This window comes from Schistocerca gregaria, chromosome 2, assembly GCF_023897955.1.
Source record: "Schistocerca gregaria isolate iqSchGreg1 chromosome 2, iqSchGreg1.2, whole genome shotgun sequence".
In the NCBI taxonomy this organism is placed as follows: Eukaryota; Metazoa; Arthropoda; class Insecta; order Orthoptera; family Acrididae; genus Schistocerca; species Schistocerca gregaria.
Window position 1 is genome coordinate 686,321,358 of NC_064921.1, and position 27,404 is coordinate 686,348,761.

The window sequence follows — 27,404 nt, forward strand, 5'->3', positions numbered from 1 at the left end:
GGGAAAATCCCCACTTCATCGCTGCCTCCGAGATGCTGTGCCCTATCGCTGCCTGTAACACCACGTTCAAACTCACTAACATCTTCACAACCTGCCATTGTAGCAGCAGTAACCGATCTAACAACTGCGCCAGACGCTTGTTGTCTTATTCTGTATGTTTACATATCTCTGTATTTGAATGCGCCTGCCTATAACAGTTTCTTTGGCGCTTCAGTCTACTACTATAAGTAAATGCATTTATGTTTTAACATTTTTAATAGCGTTTTCCGGAATGTTCATAAACTTTGTTACTCCGGCGGACGCAACACTAAAGGCGATTAAAGAGTATACAGTTAAAAAATGATAATAGGAGGAAATACACTTGGGAAAGATGTAGATATAGTAGAAGATTCCAGACAGATTACATAATGACCAGAAAGTAATTCTCAAATCAGGCATTAGATTGTAAGGCGCATCCAGGAGGGTAAATATAGGCAAAGATCACAATTTAGTGACTACGAAGCACAGACTGAAGTTTTAAAGAAAAGAGTGGGCTTCTGTAGTACGGAGGACTGATGAGGTGCGCCAGAATTTATCTACGGCTGTAGATACTGCGATAATGAATTGTTGGAAAGGAAAGAGGCTGGCATAGGGGAGAAATTCGAGCGACCCGAGTCAAAGCAGTCAAAAGACTGATGACCGCCACACAAAAAAGAAGTTAAAGTATATTGACAAGCAATGCGTCATAAAGTGTTGACCTTAGTCTTCACATTCACTTGTCTTTTTTTAGAAAGAATATAAAAGTAGTTAGATCTGGTACTATTACAAATACTTATCAGGTGTCCTAAACTGACGTTCCTGTTTAGATCACACACTTGAAGATTTCAAACGATTCATAAAGCCCTACTCGAACACCAGTACAAAATTTCCAGAATATTCTCAAATTATCGTTAGAGAGTAGGATTCTCTTTTTCGTATGATGTACCTCCTTTCTATTACCATGTTAAGAAATCGTCCTTACTTGAAGTGAAACAGCAATCTATTTCAAAAAAAAAAAATTATTTGATCTTACTGTGGAATGGGTAAGTTGCATTCAAGAACTTTTGTTGTTTCATACTTTGCAAGACAATATATTTCTGCAACGGTTCCCTCTTCATTAGATTCATGTTACCGGTTTAATTTCCCATGATGTGATATGTGCACATCTTGTGATACAGTCGTATTTTCATATCCCGACTGCCAATCAGGAAACAAGACTGCCAAAATGACAAAAGTGTGTATACAGAAATAGCTACACAGTAAATGAGCCCGCGTCGCGCTGTTCTATAGAACAATAGAAAAATGAAATTTTACAAGCATTAAATAATAAAATAGCGCCAGTTCGTGTTTTCTGTGACCTATCTAAGGCATCTGACTATGTGAATCACAGTATCCTCCTAGGTTAATTGAAGTTTTATTGGACTGATGCCATAGCCAATCAATGGATAATGTCATACCACGAAATGACTGCTGAATGTAGCCCGAATATATAATTCTGACTGGGGAGAAATCACGTATGGAGTTTGCCAAGGCTCAATTTTAGGTCGGCTATTGTCCCTCATAAATGAAAACGCTCTTGTGTGTAATATACGACAGCCAGGATTAATTTTTTTTTTTTTTTTTTTTGCAGATGGCTCTAGTATTGTGACCATCCCAAGCATACACACAGAAATAGAAGGAACGGTACACGTAGTTCTTAACAATGTCATTGACTGGCTTTCTGCGAATGGTTTCACCCTCAGTTTTAAAAAGGCAAAATATATTCAGTTCTGCACGTCTAGGGATACTATACCGATGATAACTGTAAGACATGGTGAGGAAATAATAAATTATTAGGCGTCCATATTGGTGAGAATTTAAGTTGGAAAAAGCACATTTTAGAACTCCTAAAGTAACTTAGGGCAGCCACATTTGCACTTAAAATCGTTGCAAATCTTGCGGAGAGATAAATCAGTAAGCCGAGATATTCAATAACGTCATATGGAATAATGTTATGGGATAACTCATATTTAGGAAGCAAAGTCTCTATAGCGTAAAAACGTGCTGTAAGAATAACGTAACTACGATCATCTTATAGACACCTGTTTAAGGAGCTAGGCTTCTTACTACTGGTTCACAGTATATTTATTCCCTCGTGAAGTTTGTTGTAAATAATCCGCAACAGTTCAAAGGGAACAATCATGCACACAATTACAATACCAGAAGGAAAAGTGACGTTGAATACTCCATATTAAGGTTGTGTTCAGCACAAGAAAGGGAGTATAGTGCTGCAACAAAACGTTTTGCTCACTTAAGCAGTGATATAAAACGTCCATGGAATATATAACTAACTAACTCCTCTATTTAGTGGCCATAAGGGTCACAGGATTGTGAATACGACAGCTATTCCTGTTTATTTAAACTTGAATGTATTCGGATTTTTTTTTAAATGTTTGCAGACCAGGTAATTCTAAATCGAGATTCAGTATTCTATTTTTATGAAAGCAACTATTTTGCCATAAAACAAAGTGTCAGCTCCCGTAGCACTTCCACTATATAGTGTGGCAGGAGTATTTGAATTTTTAGCTCAAACACATTAATAGTGCCGAAGAAAAATAGCGTGAGTTCTCGGGGTGATCGTGGACAGGGAAGACGTCTACCTACTTCTTACCTCCAATTTCAGCTCTCAGCAACTCGTTAACCTGCGGTCGCTGTTTTTTATATTAATGCCAAATTTTAACGTCAGATCAATCCTAAGTCTCGTAACTGACAGCTTGCAAATTACTGAACTTTTACACGTCACTGTTCGCTCGCTGTCACACTGTTGTAGTGACAGATGTTCAATTGTACGCGAATTCAGTGGGGGTACTTTGAGAATAAGAAAAACTACTTTTTTAAAATAATTTTTTACTCTTATTCAACAAGTAACTGGAAGAAAAGATATTACGGGTTCGCTGCTACTACTTGTAGTTCAGCGCAACATTAAGGGTTAGGCACATAACATATTTTTAACGAGCTAAGCTCAACTGCATAAGAATAGGGCAGTCGCCGAGAAAAATTTTGTCGAAACAAAAGTCAAAGTACTTTTTTCGGGCAAAGCTTGGTTAACGTTCGTCCATTCTATTTCTGTAGGATTCATGAACCATGTGCGGTCTGCTCCCTATAATTCTGTCAGTTTGTTTGCACACAACACGTGAAGATCGAACAACACGTAAGTGTTATGGAAATGCTTCGGGAACTCAAACGGGAATCCCTGGAGGGAAGGCGACGTTTTTTTCGAGAAACACTATTCATAAAATTTAGAGAACCGGCATTTGAACCTAACTGCCGAACGATTCTACTGTCGCCAACATACACTGCGCGTAAGGACCACGGAGATGAAATACGAGAAAGTAGGGGCCATGCGGAGGTATAGGCCTATAGACAGTCCATTTTCCCTCACTCCATTTGATAGTAAAACAGGACAGGAATTACTAGTGGTAATACAAGTTACCCTCCGCGACGCACCGTACGGTGGCTTGCGGAATATCTGTGTAGTTGTAGATATACAGGAACTTTGGCGGACTCTGTCCATCTATGCTTCTTAGCACTTGGTAAGGAAAATAAACGTGGTCCGGAAAATATTTACAATAACACTGACGTGGGCTTGACCCTCATTATTGAACATCACAGAAGATGCTGGAAACGGCCGGCGTTGAAACTAATACAGCGCTGTTCTCAGTTTATCATACTGTGAGATACGCTCAGCGACTCTGCCTGCGGGACAGCAGCAACTGTCCTTTCAGTGCTCTGCTGTAGCTCTTCCAATGTATGAGGATTATCTGAACACACCTGACTCTTCAATTGGTCGCATAGATTGATGTAGAAAGGAGATCTCGGTGCCTCTGCTGATAGTCCTTTCCTTGCCTAACACATCACGCATTCGCGACCGGGTTGTCAAGGAGATGTGTGCCGTTGCTCCATCTTGCTGAAAATGTCCATACAGTCTGTCATTTTCAGTGAGGTGGTCACAGATGGATTAAACGGCTTCAGCTCTTACCGGTTATCTTTAACAGTTTGGTGAAAGAATTGTGTTAGGACGCAGACATTAGATATTGTGCAGCAAACACCAGTTTTGAGATAACGTAACTCCTCTTCGAAGTACTGATGAGGATTTTGTGATGCATGTTCTCTGATAGGCTGAACTAGACCTCCTCAAAAGAAATGAACAACTGAGGGTCCAAAACTCCCGATTCCACTACACTCAGAATCCACTGTCTGGACTCAAAATGCGTCAGTTCGCTTCAATACGGGCACAATAATAGATTTGCAATGATATAGGCGCAGGTCCTTTTTGGTAATTCTTCGACATGACAGTCTCTTAATTCCTAACTGCAATGACCAGCCGTGATGAGATTTCGTTGGACTTTGTTCCAGGCTCTCATTCACTGGCAATATGTTTTCTGGTGTTCGAATTCTTTTCAAATAATTAGGTTTGTTTTTGAACAGAGCCAAACAAATGGCTCTGAGCACTATGGGACTTAATATCTGAGGTCATCAGTACCCTAGAACGTAGAACTATTTAAACCTAACTAACCTAAGGACATCACACACATCCATGCCCGAGACAGGATTCGAACCTGCGACAATAGCGGTCGCGCGGTTCCAGACTGAAGCGCCTAGAATCGCTCGGCCACAACGGCCGGCGAACAGAGCCAGTATCATTCCATTTTTCAACTAAGTTTTGAAATGCAGACTTTACTGGATGTTTTGTGAAAACACTTTTCGCCTTAAACTCCCGCGCAAACAGTTCTGTACAGGTTTCCATGAACTGTTCTTCGCGTAACATTCGAGGATGAACTCGCACTGTTTTATCGTGAGCTACATTTTATTTGCATTCAACAGGTCATTAAATATGTCTCTTCCTCTAACTCAAAAGTAACAACACAGCCAAATGTCGGATCAGAGCGTGCAAGAGATCTACATGCTGAGACACGTGACACCAACTGACAGGAACATCGAAATCACGGTTTACAGCATTTCCTGCAATAGCAGTTCTCCCATTAATTGCCAGTTTCATTTTCACATCCTGAGAGTGCATACTTACTCACAATAGATCATTTATCAGAGAGCGCTTTCTGTTTATTAATGGTTCCAGTGATACAGAGACAATCTAGAATCGTTGTTCCATGACGGTCCTACTTTAATTTATTAGCTAAATGTATTTTTTATGTCGCGCTCCAACTCATCACATTAGAGAATGTTTATTCAAGCTTTTCCCTCTATTGACATTTCAATTTTATACAAGCTTGTGAAAGTGCAACACTCAGAGCAGTGAATCCTATTGGTGGATGTGCAGAACACTACACCAGCAGTAGGTCTTTGAGGTTACACTGAAATGATTTAAACGTAGTCACAGCAGACTAAATCAGAAAAATTAAATGAGGCGTCATCTACGAATGTGATGCCTCCACAGATGAATATCCTCCACGGATAATAGTTGCCAAAATGGAAGAAGTCAAATGGAAATTTTCATCGACTAACAACCTGTCCCATTATTAGTTGACTGTAAGTTACTCCCTCAGGCACAAGTCACAAAAACTGCTCTAAGGGATTGTCTGACCTTGAAACCACACTTATCCGACCGTTAACAAGGCGAATTTTAGTCAACAGTCTGGACTCTCATTGTCAGTTCAGTTGCGAAGCTCTAATAGAGTGCAACAAGTTAATCAACCTCACAGAAGAATATAAATGTTAGTCACGATCATTGCCGTCACAACAGATGAGGAGATGTCTTGATCACCAAATACCATGAACAGGCGGAGTTCGTTAGTTGAAAAAACTGATGTGTTAAAATCACGTTAACATCATGCAGGGAAGCGGCGGACAGCATCACTCCAACAGCCTCGTCTTACAGGGCTATCTTTAACTCATCAGTGTTTTAAACTGGTGATTTGATTCGTGAAGCACTGTCTGTTGCTGATAACAGCATTTCATTTAGAGAAGGTTGAGTTCCTCTCCTTCCTATCTTATAGGTTTCCTGTTAAAAAGGTGTATGTGCACCTGAGGGTGTGATTTGATGTATTGTGGGTTGAGTGTATTGAACCGGGGACCTAGAAACGACGGAGAGGCTTCGTCCCGCCCTAGTCCTCAGTGGTTCACAACCCGACAACAGGACACAGCAGTCCACCCACCCCACCGCCGCCCCACACCGAATCCACAGTTGCCGGCCGGTGTGACCGAGCGGGTTCTAGGCGCTTCAGTCTGGAACAGCGCGACCGCTACGGTCGCAGGTTCGAATCCTGCCTCGGGCATGGGTGTGTGTGATGTCCTTAGGTTAGTTAAGTTTCAGTAGTTCTAACTTGTAGGGAACTGATCTCCTGAGATGTTAAATCCCATAGTGCTCAGAGCCATTTGAACCATTTTTTGAATCCAGAGTTATTGTGCGGTTCGGACGCCAGTGGATCCCCCCCCCCTCCCCCACCCGTTCCTCGGGAACGTCTCATACCAGACGAGTGTAACCCCAAAAGTTTGCGTAGTGGAATAATGATGGTGTAAGCGTACGTGGAGACAGTATTTGTGCAGCAATTAACTGAGGCGGAATAAGGGGAAACAGTCTGCGTTCGCCGAGGCAGATGGAAAACCGCCCAAAAAACCATCTACAGGCCTGCCGGCACACCTGACCTCGGTCTTGTTCGTGTAAATAAAGGGTCGTATACGGCTGGAAGCGGTTTATTTGTCAAGAATGATATGATGATGTATACAGATAAGAGACAAAACGAAAACAGCAAATAAATAAATAGCTACACGGCGTGCAGCAACCTGTAGGAGATCTCTTTAAAATGATTGCAGGTGTGACAGTTTCTTTACAAAAAAATCTACAGAAATCGATTTGATTTACGGTGCCGAGAAACTACATAAGTGTGTCAGAACGAATATTATGAGACGGCGGATGGCATAGCCATCGAATACCCTCTGTCTCCAGCCGCCGCGACCTTTCTCGAGAAGCACTTTTAGGAGAGAGAGCTGAATTCTGCGAGACTGCGCCGGCCGCGGTTGTCTCGCGGTTCTAGGCGCGCAGTCCGGAACTGTGCGACTGCTACGGTCGCAGGTTCGAATCCTGCCTCGGGCATGGATGTGTGTGATGTCCTTAGGTTAGTTAGGTTTAAGTAGTTCTAAGTTCTAGGGGACAGATGACCACAGCAGTTGAGTCCCATAGTGCTCAGAGCCATTTGAACCATTTTGCGAGACTGCGACCACGTTGCTCCCTACAATACGTTGACGACACCTTCTTGATATTACCTCACGGTAGAAATGCTTTGTAGCAGTTCGACGACCACATGAACGGCGTCCATACAAACTGCAGTGGCATTTTCCATTCTTGAAATTTTAGCTGAACGGAAGGCAGGGGGCCGGCTTTGTCACTCAGTGTACCGGAAATCTACGCACACTAACCGGTACTTAACGCCAACATCTTTCACCACTCTGTACTCGGGAAAGCGAGACTGAACACATTAGTAGACAGGGAAAAGATTATGTCTGCCTGCAAATATCTAGAGTCTGAATTTTAGCATTTCAAGCACGTGTTGAGAGAAAATGGGTACAGCAAGCGAGAAGTTGCTACATATTTCAAGAGGCACCAACAAACATGGACTAGGATCTCGGTTCCGGCCCGCCTCCAAGATGAGAGTTATGTTACGCCTCGTTAAATACAACGCATGTCTTAGAGCTCCTGGCACGATGATATCGCCTGTGAATGTGGTAGTATTTACGTATTACATACGTCAAACCATTCGCACTGCTTCCGAGCGTTGTACTGAGCATTCACTACTCATCAAAGAGGACTTCAGAAGTGTGCCGTGGCTGACCATAACGGACATAATATGCAGTTTGCAAATATGAGAGTTTTGGCTCAAATTATTTCATACTGGGGTTCTGTTATCAAAGAAGCGGCCCAAATTTAAATAGATAGTAACATTTTTAACAGAGACCAGGGCTGCGCACTTAGCAGAACATGAGGGCGGGCTTTGGCCATTGAGTGAAAGCAAAGATGTAGGCTTGACGCTTCTAGGGTCGCGGGAGCGGCGGTATCAATCGTGACACCTGCAGCTCGCACAATGTGACGTCACTCACTCCCGCATGCGCCTCTCCAGTCCTCTGTGGAAGATTACGGAGACTGCCGTTACATCTAAAGCTCGAGTGTTTTATTAGAAATGAAAAGGCTTGTAAACCGGGAAGACCTTATTGACAGAAATAAGCTCAACGGACAAAATGTTAGTGAACGCTTTGTAAATCACCCTAGACCATTAGGAGCGACGGATATACTATAGGACTGTTACCAGGCGCCACTGGACACTCTGCTGCTGACGAAAGTGATAGCATTGATGTGGTGTGCATATGCCAGTCGGTAGTATTGAATCAGCGCAGTAAGGTGGGTGGAAATGGAGAGTTGACAGAATGACAGAAAGGAGCTGTCGTGTTAGGATATGCCACGGGCGCATCGTGGACTGTCCAATGTGTCGTCTCGCTGCCATTAAACACTGCGAATGAACAGAGGACGAAGGAAAATCGTCATGACGAGGGACGTGTCACGCGTTGCCAATGATAAACAATGTCAAACCTGACAGGAACGGCTAGTCAGGGAATGCAGCTCCATATCAACCATTTGCGAAAGAGACTGCGTGCTGTGGACATTTATCACACTGGTACGTTGTTCAATGAGTCGAGCAACAAAGGAACTGGACAGTAGCTGACAGGATGCGAATTTTGTGATCCATAGAGTCGTGACTTTGCCTCTTTTTAAACGATGCAAGATGTCTATTGCACTGACGGCTCAAAGAGGCGTTTATTCCGCAGTGTGGCGAAGGAGTAGTTCAGAGTTTAGGTGGTACTGTGATGTTTTCGAAGTGTTTTTCGTACCTTGACTTGGCCCATTCATTGAGATTATGGTCAACGTATACAAGGATGCTTAATATTTTCGGTGACCAAGTGTGGCCCTTCCTTCTACCTTCCAGGTGAGTATTCTGTGGACATTCTCTTTTAAAAGGCTGGACGCAACACTCGGGTATTTCAGGGCATTAGCTTACTCCATCCAGGACGTCACAGAAGTTCCCTCCGGTGAGCTACGTAAAATGTCGCTTCGTAAGAAGTCGCTTCCTACTGAGCAGATACACTTCATTGGAGGAAACTGAACTGAGATATTAAATGGAATATTGTCAGTCCATTTGACCTAATTATCAAACGAATTCACTTTTTAAATGAAATCTATTATAAGAATGAAGAACAAAGAAAAGGTTAGTCGTTTTCACGTACTTCAAGTTAAGAGCTTATGAGCTCTTACACACTTGCTTCTTGTATTATGTAACATTATTGAAAAGAGTCGAAAATCAAGTCTGTAGACTTCTAGATGTCGTTGTGTAACGTATCTTTCCTTTCTGGGATATAAAAGTAAAAGAAATATTTGAATTTTGTTACAAGTATGCAGTGCTTGAATAAGGTTTGCCTCGGAAAAGACACGTTACAAAAACGATGGCACGATGTGCTTAGCAATCCCGCACACATCGACATGTAACCAAAATTTCTGCAGTACTGAATCTTTTAAATTCTCAAGCTGTCGCGCATCATGATCTTATGATTTATCAGGGTATTGAATGTAAAAATATTGTAATGACTTCCACGTAAAAAACGATAATCGATTTTAATTAGGACTTCATGAAAAATTATCTGAAGCTTCGACTTGTGGAGAATAAAACATGTAAACGACACGACACTCAGTCCGGTAATAATATAAAGTTTCTATATTATCTGCTGACATCAATATTTATGAATAAAATTATTACTATTCCATAAATCAGATATAACCTCTTAGTAAATCGAGTAATAAAACAAAAGTAAGTAGTTAGAAGAAGTAGTGTACGCTTTCTAAACATCATTTGCTTATCAGAAAATCGAATCTAGTGCTTTTGAAGCTGTCACTTATTATTACGTCTTATGTATGGTCACAGTTGTTCCCCAAACACTTATGTGAAATACGCATTTTCTGATATACGAGTTTCTAACAGGTTGATGGTTTCGTCGTGAAAAAATAATAAAAATATATCTTTTTATGTGATACTCTTAAGCGAGTCACACGGTTACTTGTATTTTCACTCAATTCATGTGCACTAAATTCTCGAGCGCTATAGAATAACCACTTTCTTTAAAAGTTTACATACGGAAATTGTGAGTGCTGAGTTGCTAAGAAAACCACCAGAAACGACAAAGCCCCACCTTCAGATACGTATAAAGACTCAACTATTTAACACGGCAAACTATGGAGGTGATAGCAGCCGATCCGGCTGTGCGCACGAACGTCTCACTCTTGCTGAGTTGGCGCACGTGTTACTCGCATGTGTATAACGGGTTGTGTGCAGTGCGATAGTTAAGGGGAAAAGGTCACGAACACCGCTGCAATGAGTTCCTTATCTTAGGTACTAGCCGTTCTGGCACAACACACGGCACTGTATGGAGGTCAATAAGAGCAGGAACTGTAGCCAAATGTTAAAGGCTTTTTTTGTTACAGTGCATTGACACAACCTGTCGCGTAGCAGCATGTATTCAGTACGTAAGAGGCGGTACTGAATGCTGAGTGGAGCGTAGCTGAGAATTCTGTTCCCATGTTTCATATTCTTCAGCAGGAAATATAAATGACCCAGTGACTGACTGAAGTAATTCAAATAAAAAGATAAAAACTTTCTAAGGCCAAGATCACATTAATATTTCCTTATTTACAACAACTGGTTTCGACGGACTTTACTGTCATCTTTAGGTCTTGAAAAATATATTTATTGTGGAACGTGTTCATTTTAAGATGGACCTCTCGTCAAGTTAATATGTGGATAAAAAACAGCACATTGTAAAAGACTTGTCATCATTAAAATATTTAAAGAATAAAACACATTCTGCAAATGACCATGTCCATATATATACCGTTCACAGATGATCGTTAGCCGGCCGCTGTGGCCGAGCAGTTCTAGGCTCTTCAAACCGGAACCACGTGGCTGCTACGGTCACAGGTTCGAATCCTGCCTCGGGCATGGATGTGTGTGATGTCCTTAGGTTAGATAGGATTAAGTAGTTCTAAGTCTAGGGGACTGATGACCGCAGATGTTAAGTCCCATAGTGCTTAGAGCCATTTGAACCATTTGATGATCGTTAAGTCACAAAAACACAGTAAACAGTAGCACATCAATTTACATGAGGCTGGACATGTCCCAACGTGAATGTTAGATACGCTTGTTTCAGATAAAGAAATATTTGTGTGCCCTTCGCTTTAGAAAGTATTTATCAAGTGAAACAGATCACTCCAAGTGAGAAAATTCAATAAAAAAGATTTTTTTAAATTTTTTCCTTTCTACGAAGAAACCATCAACCGGCTTGGATATTTCTAGTGGCTGAATTAGACACCAAGTTGTGTTTCAGTTAACCCAATGCTATCAAACTTTACACAACTCTGCCACATAGCAGTAGTAGTTCACCATATGAATTTCAATTTGATAACTTTAACAGTCACTGAGATACAGAAATGTAATTAAAACGTGAAATTTAACACATTGCATAACAATGTGTACACCGATGAGACAAAACGTTATGGCCACTTGCTTAATAGTGTGTACGTTTGCCTTTGGAACGTAATACAACAGCGATTCTGTATGGCACGGATTCAAGGAGTCCTTACTAAGGTTCCGGAGGTTTGTGGAACCAGATGTCTGCGCACAGGTCACACAATTACCGCAAATTTCACGTCGATAGACTGTGGGCACGGCGCTGGCACCCAACAGCGTCGGAAATCTGCTCCATCGAGTTCAGAGCAAGCGAATTTGGTTGCCGAGATACCACCGTGAGTTAACTATCACGCTCCTAAAACAGCTGTCCTGTGGATGTCGCCACGTGAGATGGACAAATAACGTTCCTGTCGGCCGACCATTGTGGTCGAGTGGTTCTACGCGCTTCAGTCCGGAATGGTGTGTCCGGCTTAACTCTATGCTATGTCATTATGTCCTTTTCCTAATTTGCTTTTCGCTATGCTTTACATACAGGTCATCTCTGTACCATAACGAAAATTACAACTGTCCCTCTGTCGACTGGAGGTCTGCGACGAGCCATGTGTAACCAACTACCCATAAAAATAAACACGGCTAAATGTCAGAAAAAGCTCCATTGCGTTAAAATCACAGTCACTTAATGAGGCGCCATGTGATTGCTCGTTGCGACTATTACGGCTCAACGCAATTCAAACTAACGCCGCCGGGCCACATTTAATGCGTTTCAGTTAGTTCAGCGCAACGGACGTTGCTGTTCGTTCCGCAGAGTGTGCCCTGTGTTTGCGGCACAGCCGGGACGCTGCTGCCGTTCTGCGTGACAATGGGTGGTGGCGGAGTGCAGGCCTACGGTACATTGCGCTGCATTGTGGTCTGCCCTACTGCCGCCTCTACGACACGAGCCGCCTGCTCTGTAAACCGACCTTTCACACACACGAAAGCCGGCAGGGCCCGTCCTTGTAGGACGGGTCACGTTGTGACACTAAGTTTGAGTACGTAGTATACCACTGCGACATTAAAAACATTCCAAGCTGGTGACCTACATAGCGAGCAGACCGCAGGCCATGAGATCATGTTACATATCACGACAAAATCGCGCGACGGAAATTATTGAACATCTGGTAAACAGGGGTGGTCCTATAAAACATGGAATATGCATACAATAGCTCATACGGATATAATGTGAAAGGGTCAAGTAGTATATTGCTCCCTCCTACGTATATCTCGCGAAGAGACCATGAGGATAAAATCAGAGAGGTTAGAGCCCACACAGAGGCATACCGACAATCCTTCTTTCCACGAACAATCGAGACTGGAATAGAAGGGAGAACCGATAGAGGTACTCAAGGTACCCTCCGCCACAAACCGTCAGGTGGCTTGCGGAGTATGGATGTGGATGTAGATGTAGATAAAACTTCCTGGCAGATTAAAACTGAGTGCTGGACGAAGACTCAAACTCGGGACCTTTGCCTTTCGCGTGCAAGTGCTCTACCAACTAAGCTACCCGAGCATGACTCACCACCCCTCGTCACAGCTTTACTTCAGCCAGTAACTCGTCTCCTACATTCCAAACTTCACAGAAGTTGGTGGAGCATTTGCCCGTGAAAGGCAAAGGTCCTGAGTTCGAGTCTCGGTCCGGCACACAGTTTTAATCTTCCAGAAGGTTTCATATCAGCGCACTCTCCGCTGCAGAGAGAAAATCTCGTTCTGGAAACATCCCGCAGGCAGTGGCTAAGCCGTGTATCCGCAATATCCTTTCTCCCAGGAGTGCTAGTTCTGCATGGTTCGCAGGAGAGCTTCTGTGAAGTTTGGAAGGTAGGAGACGAGGTACCGGCTGAAGTATAGCTGTGAGGACGGGGCGTGAGTCGTGCTTGTGTAGCTCAGTTGATAGAGCACTTGCCCGCGAAAGGCAAAGGCCCTGAGTTCGAGTCTCGGTCCGGAACACAGCTTTAATCTGCCAGGAAGTTACAACAGAAGTTGACGATAAAAAGATGGCTACTACGAGGGGCGTTCAGTAAGTAATGCAGCACATTTTTTTCGGCCAATTTCGGGTAAAAATGAGGAATTTGTTGTGGAATATTCTCGCTTCACACCCTGTAGTTTCATATGTTCCGATAGGTAGTGGCGCTATACTTAGCCTTCAAAATGGCGTCAGTAACAGAGGTGCGTTCCAAGCAGAGCTGTCATTGAATTCCTTTTGGCGGAAAGACGGAGCATCACAGACATGCATAGGTTCTTGCAGAATGTTTACGGAGACTTGGCAGGGAACAAAATCACGGTGAGTCGCTGGGTGATAGGTCTGTCGCCACTGCAACAAGGTAGTACAAACCTACCCATCTCCCACGCACCAGCCGGCCGCACACAGCTGTGACTCCATCGAAGAAAAAGTTCAAAGCCCCACACTCGCCCAGTGAAGTCGTGGCGACGGTGTTCTGGGACTCTGAATGGCCTACTCTGTTTGCTGTCCTTCCTGCCGGAGCAAAGACCAGCTCTGAAGTGTGTTGTGCGACCATCAAGAAATTGAAGAAACGACTTCAGCATGCTGATCGCCACAAAAATGCAAACGATCTTCTTAGCCATAGCAACTCAACATCTCACACATGACTGCTCATCCGAGAGGAGATCACCAAACGTCACTGGATAGTTGATCTTCATCTACAGCCAGGATCTCGCACCTTCTAATGCACTCGTCCAAAAATGTGTGCCAGTTGGGTTTCTCGCCAACTTACAGAATACCATAATGAGTAATAAAGGATCATCGATTTCGCTCAATGGAGGATGTACTCCACGGGAAGCTGCGCACATATGACGTGGATGTTATTGTTGCAGCAAGACGTTGGCTCCATCGTCGATGAGTAGAGTGGTGGCATGAGGGCATGCAGCCCCCTAGCCCACGCCCCCTCCACCCAACAGTAAGGCGACGTAGAGCCACCACATTTACAAGAGAATTCCACTACTGGCAATTAAAATTCCTACACCAAGAAGAAATGCATATGATAAACGGGTATTCAATGGACAAATATATTATACTAGAACGGACATTACATTTTCAAGCAATTTGGGTGCACAGATCCTGAGAAACCAGTACCCAGAATAACCACCTCTGGCCGTAATAACGGCCTTGATACGCCTGGCCGTCCAGTCAAACAGAGCTTGGATGACGTGTACAGGTACAACTGCCCATGCAGCTTCAACACGATACCACAGTTCATCGAGAGTAGTGACTGGCGTATTGTGACGAGCCAGTTGCTCGGTCACCATTGACCAGACATTTTCATTTTGTGAGAGATCTGGTGAATGTGTTGTCCAGGGCAGCAGTCGAAAATTTTTTGTATCCAGAAAGGCCAGTACAGGACGTGCAACGTGCGGTCGTGCATTATCCTGCTGAAATGTAGGGTTTCGCAGAGATCGAATGAAGGGTAAAGAGACGGGTCGTAACACATCTGAAATGTAACGTCCACTGTTCAGAAGTGGCGTCAGTGCGAACAAGAGGTGCTCGAGACGTGTAACCAATGGCACCCCATACCATCACGCCCGATCATACGCTAGTATGACGATGACCAATACACGCTTCCAATGTGCGTTCTCCACGATGTCGCCAAACACGGATGCGACCATAATGATGCTGTGAACAGAACCTGGATTCATCCGAAAAAATGACGTTTTGCCATTCGTGCACCCAGGTTCGTCGTTGAGTACACAATCGCAGGTGCTCCAGTCTGTGACCCAGCGTCAAGGGTAACCGCAGCCATGGCCTCCGAGCTGATAGTCCATACCGCTGCAAACGTCGACGAAATGTTCGTGCAGATGGTTACTGCCTTGCAAACGTCCCCATCTGTTGACTCAGGGATCGAGACGTGGCTGCACGATCCGTTACAGTCATGCGGATAAGGTGCCTGTCATCTCGACTGCTAGTGATACGAGGCCATTGGGATCCAGCACGGCGTTCCGTATTACCCTCCTGAACCCACCGATTCCATGTTTGGATCTCGACAAACGAGAGCAGCAATGTCGCGATACGATAAACCGCAATCGCGATGGGCTACAATCAGACCTTTATCAAAGTCAAAAACGTGATGGTACACATTTCTCCTCCTTACACGAGGCATCACGACAACGTTTCACCAGGCAACGCCAGTCTACTGCTGTTTGTGTATGAGAAATCGGTTGGAAACTTTCCTCATGTCGGCATGTTGTAGGTGTCGCCGCCGGCGCCAACTTTGTGTGAATCCTCTGAAAAGCTAGTAATTTGCATATCACAGTATCTTCTTCCTGTCGGTTAAATTTCGCATTTGTAGCACGTCATGTTTGTGATGTAAAAATTTTAATGATTAGTAGTGTATGTGGGAACATAGGTTTTTGTAACGAAAGAAGTGGGGAATACTATGGTGGAGTGGAATTCCGAAAAAAAAGAAACCAGATTTTAGAAATAAATATTATCTGTTAGTTACTGACCGCTTCTCCTATTAACTTACTTGGAGTTCATTCCAATCACCGAATAGGTAATAAAAATTATTATACAGTGCACAAAGGGTCAAATGAATTCTTAAAAGTATACGATAATACATTGCACATCTGAGTGGAATGGGAGTTGATATGAGTTGAAATGATACAATTAGCTGTGTTCATTATAAGCGCCAATGATTCCTGATTTAGTTTGCTGGTGAAAGGAATAACTCAATAAAGGACATACAAGGATCACTACCCTTGATTAAGCCCATGTTGAGTTCAACTAGCAGACTGCACAAATTAATTCAGAAAATCAAAACTCTGACTCGAAACAAACGATTTTGCAGTTCCCTCATGACGACTTATGGAAATGTATCTCATTGTTCTGAAACTCAGATGCAAAGATAGCTGCGATGATAGCTGAGAGTTTGGGTCCAACAGATCCTCCTTGCTTTGAGTGTCTAGTGTTTTCCCATCCTCTTGCAGATCTCTCTCTTTTTTAGAAAGCACTGTCTACGTTGCTTCTCACAATGGAAGTCTACAACCTGCCGAATGCATCCTCCAGCTCTCTGCGAAGCTCTTATGAGAACGTGAGACAGTGTTTTGACGGTGGCCGTCTGTGAACCTGGCTGGACCGCCAATCAGCGAGAAAACACTTTACTATTCGCTTGCAGTTATACCCCTCCAATCCTCACTCTCCCACAGTCAGCCAGTAGACCCAGCTCACAGAAAAACGTTACACATATAATTCACTGTATAGAACTGAAACGAAGCTGTGCCTAATTTTAGGCTGTAGCGTCAATTGGTGAGCGCTTTTGCTTTGCATGTTGGTTCCTATGGGTTTATTTATCGATCCTCATTTCTCATTTGTAGTTCACTACTTCTGTTTGAGTTTACATACGGCCAGTTTGTCGTTTGCAGGTAATGTGTGGAACTGTAGACGCTTGAAAATGAAGTGCCAATTGGGAAATCGGAACATTTCGACATATTCTTCGGTTTGAGCCCAGTAGAGCGGCCACAGCAGCGGAGGCTCCCAGAACATTTATACTATGTATGATGATAATTCCACTGGACAAGGCAAGGCAAGAAAAGGGTTTCCTCGTTTTAAAGGAAATCGTTTTGACATTAGCGACTTTCCACGTTCAAGAAGAGCTTCAGTGTTCGTTGAAGATCGTTTGAACGTATTAATCCACAATGGTCGGCGCCAGTGTACTCTAAAACTAGCAGATGTGATGAGCTGTGATCATTCCACCATCGTACGACATTTTCATGCAGTTGGGAAGGCTCAAAATTTGGGTGTATGGGTACTGCATGATCTAACCCAAAACTAGAAAAATCAGTGTATAGCCATATGTGCATGTCTGCTTGCTCGTCATCAGCTGACCTGTGATCATCACCGACCATTTCTATCCTGTATCGTTATTGGTGACGAGAAATAATGTATTTATGCTAACATAACGAAAAGAAGGTGAAAGGTCGCCGTAGAAAAATTAATGAATGACTGTGCTGATGAACACCTTACGTTATTTGCTTTTCAAACAGCTGAGCAAAAACTGAACGTACTCTCACATTTCTCACTTTACTTATTCTGATCATCACTAAACCGACACAATATCTTTAGCGCAACGCAATCTGACTTTCAAAAAACCCTACAAAAGAAAAGCCCTGACTAACAATAACCTATACCTTTCATGAATTCTTACCTCACAAAAATCTTCGTTACTCGAACTACTGCAATACAGCGAGCGCCATTACTGCCAGCTAAATAAAAGACTCAAACTACTGAAGGCACTAACTACTGATAGGCATAGCTAGCAAATGAAAGATTTTGATAGATAACAAACAATGTATTTACCTTAATGGTGTTCAAAAGTGATAATATATATAGCAGTTCATGAAATCCAGTATTACAAATTTATTGTCTCTGATGGACACACGTCCAGATCATCCGCTCTCAAAACTCCGCCATCTCTCTCCCCACATCCACCAATGCTGGCGGCTCACCTCCAACTGCGCAACGCTACGCGTTGTTAACAGCCAACTGCCCAACACTACAATATCAAATTACAACAATGCCACCCAGCCACAGACTGCACCCAGCACAGCCAGTGATTTTCATACAGACCGCTACGTGGCGTTGGCGTTACCAATATAAGAACCTGAACAGCCTACTTACAAAGAGAGTTGTGGAATCCAAACAAACCAACAACGTCAGGCATCCACAGAAGATAATGTTATGCCTCTGGCGGAACAGCGACGGTGTGGTGTAGCACTAATTGCTTCCCCGAGGTGTAACCATCCCTGCTGAGACGCCTTGCTGACGCAATCAAAGAAAAACGACCACGAAGGCTTCGTGAAGCGACGCTACTCTATGGTAATGCCCGCTTTCTACTACACAGACTAAAAACTGTACAGGAGTTTGGCTGGGAAGTCATTCCGCACCCACCTTATTCACCTAATCTTGCGCCCTCAGATTTTCATCTTTTCTGCTCTCTTCAACAACATTCCAGGAACTTCCTTTCCATATGAAAATGTGCTCTGAATATGGCTCGACGAGTGCTCCGTCTCAAAACCACGTGGATTCTACAGTTGTGGAATCGAAATGGTACTCCAGCGTTGGCAGATTGTTCTAAATAGTGAAGGAGAATATATTACTGATGACCAAAGTTCCCTTATGTGTATTTATTGTGGTTATAAAACGTATGGTATAAAGATATGAGCGTATGCACCAATTTAAGTTTTGCAATCATTGACGTTTGTTTCAGATACATCTAAACTTTCAATCATTGACGTTTGTTTCAGATACATCTGAAATTTCATGTTTTGCCAGTAATTTGGATTGATTTGGTACTCTAATGTCAGTAGTGGCTTATTAATGATGTTAAGGGTTATGGAGCAGTATTGGAAAAAAAATGTTCCCATAACAACTTTCATTTTTACATTTCGTAGTAATTTGGGGGTCATGCTGGAGTTCTCCCTCATCCTCCGTGGCCAAGAGACCATTCGTGTACTGTTTAAAGAGCCCACAAGAATTCTATACTGGGCAGCACGTTGTAAGCTTGCACAGAAATCCGACGAGAATTAGAGAAATTGTTTTCATTCTCTGAACGAAAGACATATCAACAGGTGAGTTAGTAAGCTGGTAGGTGCATGATGATGATGGCGACCCTGTGGTCCGACTTTAAGTCGGCATGCAGGCTGTGAGTGCAGCAGAAGTAGCCACCTGATGTGGCTGGCACGGTCGCCACCGTATCTGGCCTGCTGATTGGTCCCCACGCGGCGCCTCCCCCGTAACGAACGCAGCAGAGGAGCAGGCCTGGGACGAGCTTAACGACGGGCCGCTTGTTAGTGGGCGTTTCGCATGCAGCCTAGCCTGCTCTGGTCACTGGCTGCGCGTCTCCCACCGCCCGAGTCGGCACCGGACGCCGCTTCGTGGCCAGACCGTACAGCGGAGAAACAGTGTGGTACCGAGGCTTTTGGCAGCAACCCTCTCATCGACCTCCTGAGACTCCTCGTACAGCGAGAGTAAACACATCCAAACAACAGGCAGGTCTTTTTCAGTGCTGGAGTAATCGCTGCCTTGTTTAGTCCCAGTCAACAGTTTCTTCCAATGGTGTTGATGGAAATAAAACATGCCGTCAGGAGTGAGGAACGCTCTCAGGGTTCGTAAGTTAAATCTGATCTAGATTTTAAAGGCACTCCGTCTGCAGCGAGAGAATGTTGTTGAGAGGTTAGATAGAAAACCGCTGTAGTGTGAAGGGTCTTAGTTACTAAAAGTTTAGTAGCTATTGTTTTTTCTTCCTCTTTGGGTCCAGCATGAATGTGGCTTGATAGAAAGTAGAGGGGCGTTCGATAAGTAAAGTAACATTGCTTTCGGCCAATTTCGGTTGAAAAATGAGGAAGTTGTTGTGGGACATGTGGAATATTAATGTCTCAGCCCCTATGGTTTCATGAAGCTCTGATACGTAGCCGCGCTTTACGTAACCATCAAAATGGCGTGCGTTTCAAGCAGAGAGCAATTATTCAGTTTATCTTGTCAGAAAAACAGAGCATCACAGATATTCATAGGCGCTTGCAGAATGTTTAGGGTTACGGAGCAGTGAACAAAAGCACAGTGAGCCGTTGGGCTAGGCTTCTGTCACCATCGCAACAAGGTTACGGAAGCCTTTCCGATATCCCGTGTGCCAGGTAGCCGCACACAGCTGTGATTACCGCAGTCATGGAACTACAGCGTGCTCCTCGCCCCAAAAAAGCAAACGAACTTCTCCTTCTCGACGTCAGCGCAAGGCCTCACACAAGTCTGCGCACCGGAGAGGAGCCCACAAAACTTCAGTGTGTATTCTTCCTCATAGCCAAGATCTCACACTTTCCGACTTCCATCTGGTTGGCACAATGAAGGATTCACTCCGCGGCTAGCACTACGTGAAAGACGTGGAGGTTATTGATGCAGTAGGGCGCCGGTTCCGACGTCGAACAATATAGTGGTACCATGAGGCCATACACGCCCTCCTAGCAACGTGGCATAAGGCTGTCGCGTGGAACGGACGTTATGCTGAAAAATACGATTTTTTAGCCAAAAGAGTGGGGAATAATAGTGTGCTGGAATAGTGAATAAAACGAACCTGCTTTCAGGAAAAAATGAGTTGCACTATATGTTAAACGCCCGTCGCATGTTGAGCAACTTACACAGCTGGCCGTTAAAATTGGAAAACCATGGACACAGCGAGCAATAAAGATCACATTGGCATGAAGTGTACAACCAGAGACATTCAATAATGAAAGACACAAATTGATGTAGAAATAAAGACTCTTTGTAGTAGGAATTTTGTACTTCCATGACTTTAGGTTGGCATCACAGAGAACAACTGACGGACAAAAACTGTTTTCTTTATAACCTCAGTATTGCATTTAACGGTGGTGTGCCAGCTTGAAGTGTCCATATTGACCGAACAACGTGGGACAATCTGGATCATCAGTGCATTGACGAATTTGTGGATAGTATTGCGCGACGAATACAGGAATGCATCAGTGCAAGAGGACGTGCTACTGGGTGTTAGACGTACCGGTGTGTACGGCAATCTGGACCACCATCTCTGAAGGTCTCGCTGTATGGTGTTACAACATGCAATGTTTGGTTTTCGTGAGAAATAAAAAGGGCGGAAATAAAGTTTATGTTGATCTCTATTCCAATTTTCTGTACAGATTCCGGAACTCTGGGAACCGAGGTGACGCAATTTTTTTTGTGTGTAATAGATAAAAGGGAAACGTTAAGACTATGGTTTTAATGTCTTAGATCAGGTAGAAAGACGCTCACTGTGCTCCGTAGATGAGCTGTTGCTAATTATTTGCCGCTTACGTAGGTTCGCCTGGACGACAGCACATAGAAAATACGACACTGAAAAGCCAAAGAAACTAGTACACCAGCCTAAAATCGTTTAGGGCCCCCGTGAGCGCGCAGAAGTGCCGCAGCACGACGTGTCATCGAATAGATTCATATCTGAGGTAATGTTCCAACACAATATATGTTCCAGAATCCTCCTGCATATCCACGCTACTGATATGGGCCTGTAATTAAGACCATGACAACTACTACCTTTCTTGAATATTGATGTGAACTGAGCAACTTTCCAGTCTTTGGGTATGAATCTTTCGTCGAGTGAACGGTTGTATATGATTGTTAAGTATGTAGCTAATGCATCAGCATACTCTGAAGGAACGTAATTGGTATAGTCTGGACCAGAAGACTTGCTTTTATTGATTTAAGATGCTTCACTACTCCGAGGATAGTTTACTTCTACGTTACCCATGTTGGCAACTCTTCTTGATTCACATTTTGGAATATTTACTTCGTCTTCTATTTCGGAAATCTGTGTTTAGTAACCCTGCTTTGGCAGCACTGTCTCCGATAGTAGCTCCATTGCTATCGCGCAGAGAAGTCACTGATTGTTTCTTGCGGCTAACATACTTCACACACGACCAGAATCTCTTTGGATTTTCTGCCAGGTTTCGAGACAAAGTTTCTTTGTTGAAACTGTTATAAACATCTCCCATTGAAGTCTACGCTTCTGTAAAAGATCGTCAATCTTGGGGATTTTGCGTCTGTTTAAATTTGGCATGTTTGTTTTGTTGTTTCTGCAACAGTGTTCTGACCCGTTTTGTGTACCAAGGAGGATCAGCTCCGTCGTAATGCTGGAGGGAATTGACACCATGAATCCTGCAATGTTTCCCGTAAATTTGAAAGAATACGAGGGGGCGGAAATCTCTCCTGACAGTGCAGATCAGGTGCTGATGGGGCCAGACGAGGCGTATGGCTTTGTGTCGTGCAGTCATCAAGGGATACGAAAGCCGATAGCGTTGATGTTTCGTTGAATGTTTAGTACGCTGCCACTTGCTCATGAGCCAGCATTGAAATCTGCAGCGATTTGCGAAAGGGTTGCACTTCTGTCACGTTGAGCGATTCTCTTAAGTCGTTGTTGGTCCTGTTGCTGCAGAATCTTTTTCCCGACAGCAGTGACGTCGGACATTCGATATTTTACCGGTTTCCTGACAGTCACGGTACACTCGTGAAGTGGTCGTACGGGAAAATTCCCATTTCATTTCTACCTCGGAGATGCTGTTTCCCATCGCTCGAGCGCCGACTATAACACGACGTTCAAACGCTCTTAAATCTTGATGACCTACCAGTGTAACAGCAGTAAAAGATCTAAGAATTGCGTCAGACACGTGTTGCCTTATATAGGCATTGCTGACCGCAGAGCCGTATTCTGCCTGTTTATATGTCTCTGTATTTGAAAACGCATGGCCGGCCGGAGTGGCCGTGCGGTTCTAGGCGCTACAATCTGGAACCGAGCGACCGCTACGGTCGCAGGTTCGAATCCTGCCTCGGGCATGGATGTGTGTGATGTCCTCAGGTTAGTTAGGTTTAATTAGTTCTAAGTTCTAGGCGACTGATGACCTCAGAAGTTAAGTCACATAGTGCTAAGAGCCATTTGAACCATAGTGCTCAGAGCCATTTTGAAAACGCATGCCTATACCAACTCTTTTGGCGCTTTAGTGTACGTATATTGGGGGTTTTGGTTGACGTTCAGTCGATACACAGCGTTTGATACCGATACGACTGACAGACTTCTGAAGTTTAAGGTGTTTCACGCACAACTACACAGAACACTGTTATGAACACGAGTGACATTTGCGCCGTTCGTTCGCAACCTGCAGGCTTGACTAGCTTCTGCAGTTATGTTCATGCATGTATTTCTCGCGGTTTTTCGATATTTTTGGCCAATCCTTGGACGTGGAAGTGCTGGGGCTGGTGTCGGCTGCTACGCCGAGACGCTGTTTGCCCGCGCCGCACCGGCCTGCACAGGAAGCAGCATTCACATCCGCCCCGGTCTGCCCGTAACCCGCCGTCCGTGCGGACGTGTCCCGCGGGCCGTGCAAACAACGGCCCCATAGCGGTCGCGGCCGTTACCGTAGCGCCTTATCGCCGGGAAATAACTATGCTAATGCAAGTTAAACATTAATTATAACTTGCGGCCGGCCCTCCGCTGCCTGCCCCGCCTTGTCGAAGTGCCCGCAGTCTGCTCCGCTCCGCACGTGCCGAATCCGTGTAATCAGTTTCCCGCAGCCGTCAGAGTTCAAACATCGACGCCCGTACCGGCCGGATCGAACGCGCCAACTTTGCTATCGGCGCGAATTATCGGGTGCATTACGGCGCGCTCCCTTAGGCTCTTAGAGTCGGGACGGAGGGCGGGGGCAGCCAAAGTCTGAGCAACCTCCCACTACTCCGTCAACATCAACGCAACTTCCTACATCTTCATAATACACAAGGCCCCACCTTACACCGTGGATATTCCTGATGCGGAAGGGGAATTGTGCTGCACCGGGAAGAACTAACAAACATGAGGCCTGCCGAAGACATTGTCGTTCTGCCCGAGACGTCAAAGGTCTTCGAAGATCGACGGAATGGAAAGCGTCTTGGAAAGAGGCTCTAAGACGGACGTCAAGAAAAGCAGTCAAATTAAATCAGATGATGATGGAATTACGTTAGGAAATCAGACACCGAAGCCGGCCGGGGTGGCCGAACGGTTCTAGGCGCTACATTATGGAACCGCGCGACCGCTACGGTCGCAGGTTCGAATCCTGCCTCGGACATGGGTGTGTGTGATGTCCTTAGGTTAGTTAGGTTTACGTAGTTCTAAGTTCTAGCGGACTGATGACCTCAGAAGTTGTCCCATAGTGCTCAGAGCCAGACACCAAAAGGTAGTGTACGAGGATTACTATACTGCTATGCACAACGTAAATACGAAAATAACTTTCTCTTGGAGTGAAACTGCCAAGTAACATAGTTCTATTATATGTGGTCTCATGCTCGTTACAAGGTTAGTAAGCAGTTCTTGCAGTAGGAACCACCACCAGAGAGGTTGACACCTGCCGGATGATCGTCGACGCATGTGTACGTGCCTCAAAGGGATTTAAGACTGAGAAGCGGGCAGACCAGTCCACTAGCAGCATATCCTCTCCTTCCAAGAGCTGCTCCACCTGAGTATTACGATGCGATCGTGCACTATCTTCCATAAGAATGAAGTCAGGGAGGAAAACACCACTGAAAAGACAAACATGGGGAGGAAGTACAGTGTCACAATTGCTCAATGATTTTGAAGCCACGACGTCCATGTAACATTGTGCTTAGCCACACCACAACACCTGCATCACCAAAACGACCATGTTCGACAATAATATTATTTGCATTCGTGTTCTCACCTCTTGCCATATAAGGATACGTGCAACATAGTATCACGCTGCACCAGATGCAGTGCCGTCCGTCGTGATAAAAAGCCTTATTATGAACCATGCCATGCCGTTTCTGATGTCCAGGGGACCATTACGAACTGCAGTGACTTTCCTGTAATTGTTTAACTGGAATCAGGCTATTATTTCTTTCTGTTTGTTTTCAGTTACATTCTGCACTATACTGTAACAGTTGCTTCTATGTACTGCCCATGTTTCATCGACCTATCTTACTTGGCAGTGACACACCATGCGAAATTTACTTTCGTCCTTAACTTTTGCACACTAAAATAGTCCAAAATATAATGTAAAGTTCAGTGGTGAAATTTCAGAACATTTTGAAAGTAAAACAGAAATGAGGTATGGGATGGACACTCTCCACCTGTCGCTTAGAAAACGTAATCCAAGAATGATGTAAACTAAAAACTGAGCTTAAAAAAGAAAAATCAATCAAGTTACGAAGAACCGACATTAGGATGGACATATCTACAGTCAATGTCTATCTTCAGGAGTTCTGGGAACCGAGGTGATATAAAACTTTTTTTGTGTGTGTGTACATTATCAATACCATCTTACAACCGGGAAAGCTGACCCCATGCCCCTCCTATCTGCATCCTCCACCAATAATGACACAGCGGTCGGATGGTCCCGGTGGGCCACTCGTGGCCTGAAGACGGAGTGTACATTATCAACTTGCTTTGGAAGGCAGCCTACTATGTAAGGGGTAAGAAACGATTTTCCATCCCCAGATGTATAGGGTGCCCTTCATGAGAGGTTGTTGTGTGGCAGCAGTACAGGCCTGCCGTATTAACCTGCTATGTACGGAAGCCTAGATTTCTGGCGCATAAAAATCTTTTGAAGCCCCTGATTTGTAGCTGCCTGGCATGACAGGTCTGTTACAGCAGTAGCATCGCCCTGCTTTATCGATCTGTTTTGCAGGAGCTCTATGTAAGGAGTTCCATGGGTAGGGGAAGTTTGAGATAGGTAGAGGAGAGTACAGACCGAGAGGGACAGAATGGGATGGAGAGAGAAAACAGGGAGGGACAGGAGTGGATGGACAAAGAGAAGGATGCACAAAGAGATGGGGTAGGAAGGGAACAGAAAGAGGTGGAGGAGAAGATGGATAAGGAGAAAAGGCAGAAGAAATCTATGGGGAGAAGGGAGAATGAGAAGATGAATAGGGTGAAGTGAGATGGAGGGGGTGTAGGAAGAGAGGGCAGGAGGAGATGGATGCGGAGAGGAGGCAGGAAGATATGGACAGGGAGAGGGAGACAGGAGATGGACAGAGAAACTAGGACAGGATGAGATGGATAGTAAAAGTGGGAAGGTGGAGATGGGTAAAGAGAGTGTCCATTACTGGTGTCTGACACAACCAAACTGATAAATGTTACCTATAGTAGTCAACAGGACATCTTTTTATGGTGTCACCCTCATACATATGCACATGCGCATGTGGTAGCCTATTAGTTTTCTATGGTGCTGCCGCAATCATTGTCTTTTCTTGTTAAGATTTTAAAAGTAAAGGAATGTCAAATTTACATTATAGAAACCTTTGAAACTTTTGTTTTAAAAAATAACGTGGCATCCAAATGAAAATATCAGTTTTATATCACAGGAAACAATAACAACTATATCTACAAAATAACGTAGTGTCTAAGTGGAATGCCGTGTGGGGTAGCAGGGCAGATTAAGTAGCGCGTAAGCTTAGGCACCGATGTTCTTAGCAGTTTGGTCCCCTAAGACCTTACCACATATTTCCAAAAAAATTCTAAATGGAACATATAAAGCCAGGAGGCGACGACATAGCGCGCCCTCCCATATACAACTCTGTATTTTTGTAGCATTGGACGATGCCAAGCCTTACTACCTTTCATAAAGAGATTCAACGCTAAAATCTAAAATGTATTGTTCATTATTGCACGAAATCACATATTGTTGTTGTTATTGTTGTTGTTGTTGTGGTCTACAGTCCTGAGACTGGTTTGATGCAGCTCTCCATGCTACTCTATCCTGTGCAAGCTTCTTCATCTCCCAGTACCTACTGCAGCCTACATCCTTCTGAATCTGCTTAGTGTTTTCATCTCTTGGTCTCCTTCTACGATTTTTACCCTCCACGCTGCCCTCCAATACTAAACTGGTGATCCCCTGATACTTCAGAACATGTCCACCCAACCGATCCCTTCTTCTAGTCAAGTTTTGACACAAACTTCTCTTCTCACCAATTCTATTCAATACTTCCTCATTCGTTATGTAATCTACCCATCTAATCTTCAGCATTCTTCTGTAGCACCACATTTCGAAAGCTTCTATTCTCTTCTTGTCGTAACTATTTATCGTCCATGTTTCACTTCCATACATGGCTACACTCCATACAAATACCTTCAGAAACGACTTCCTGACACTTAAATCCTTTACAGACGAATGGAAAAACTAGTAGAAGCCGAACTCGGGGAACGTCAGTTTGGATTCCGTAGAAATACTGGAACACGTGAGGCAATACTTATCTTAGAAGAAACATTAAGGAAAGGCAAACCTACGTTTCTAGCATTTGTAGACTTAGAGAAAGCTTTTGACAATGTTGACTGGAATACTCTCTTTCAAATTCTAAAGGTG

The 27,404-nt window shown here is 44.0% G+C and overlaps 1 protein-coding gene across 3 annotated transcripts in view; it reads right to left on the reverse strand.

The window, feature by feature from the left end:
* LOC126334765 (uncharacterized) overlaps positions 1-27,404 on the reverse strand; it is a 1,160,035-nt gene that overhangs the window by 408,547 nt on the left and 724,084 nt on the right. The window lies entirely within an intron of this gene.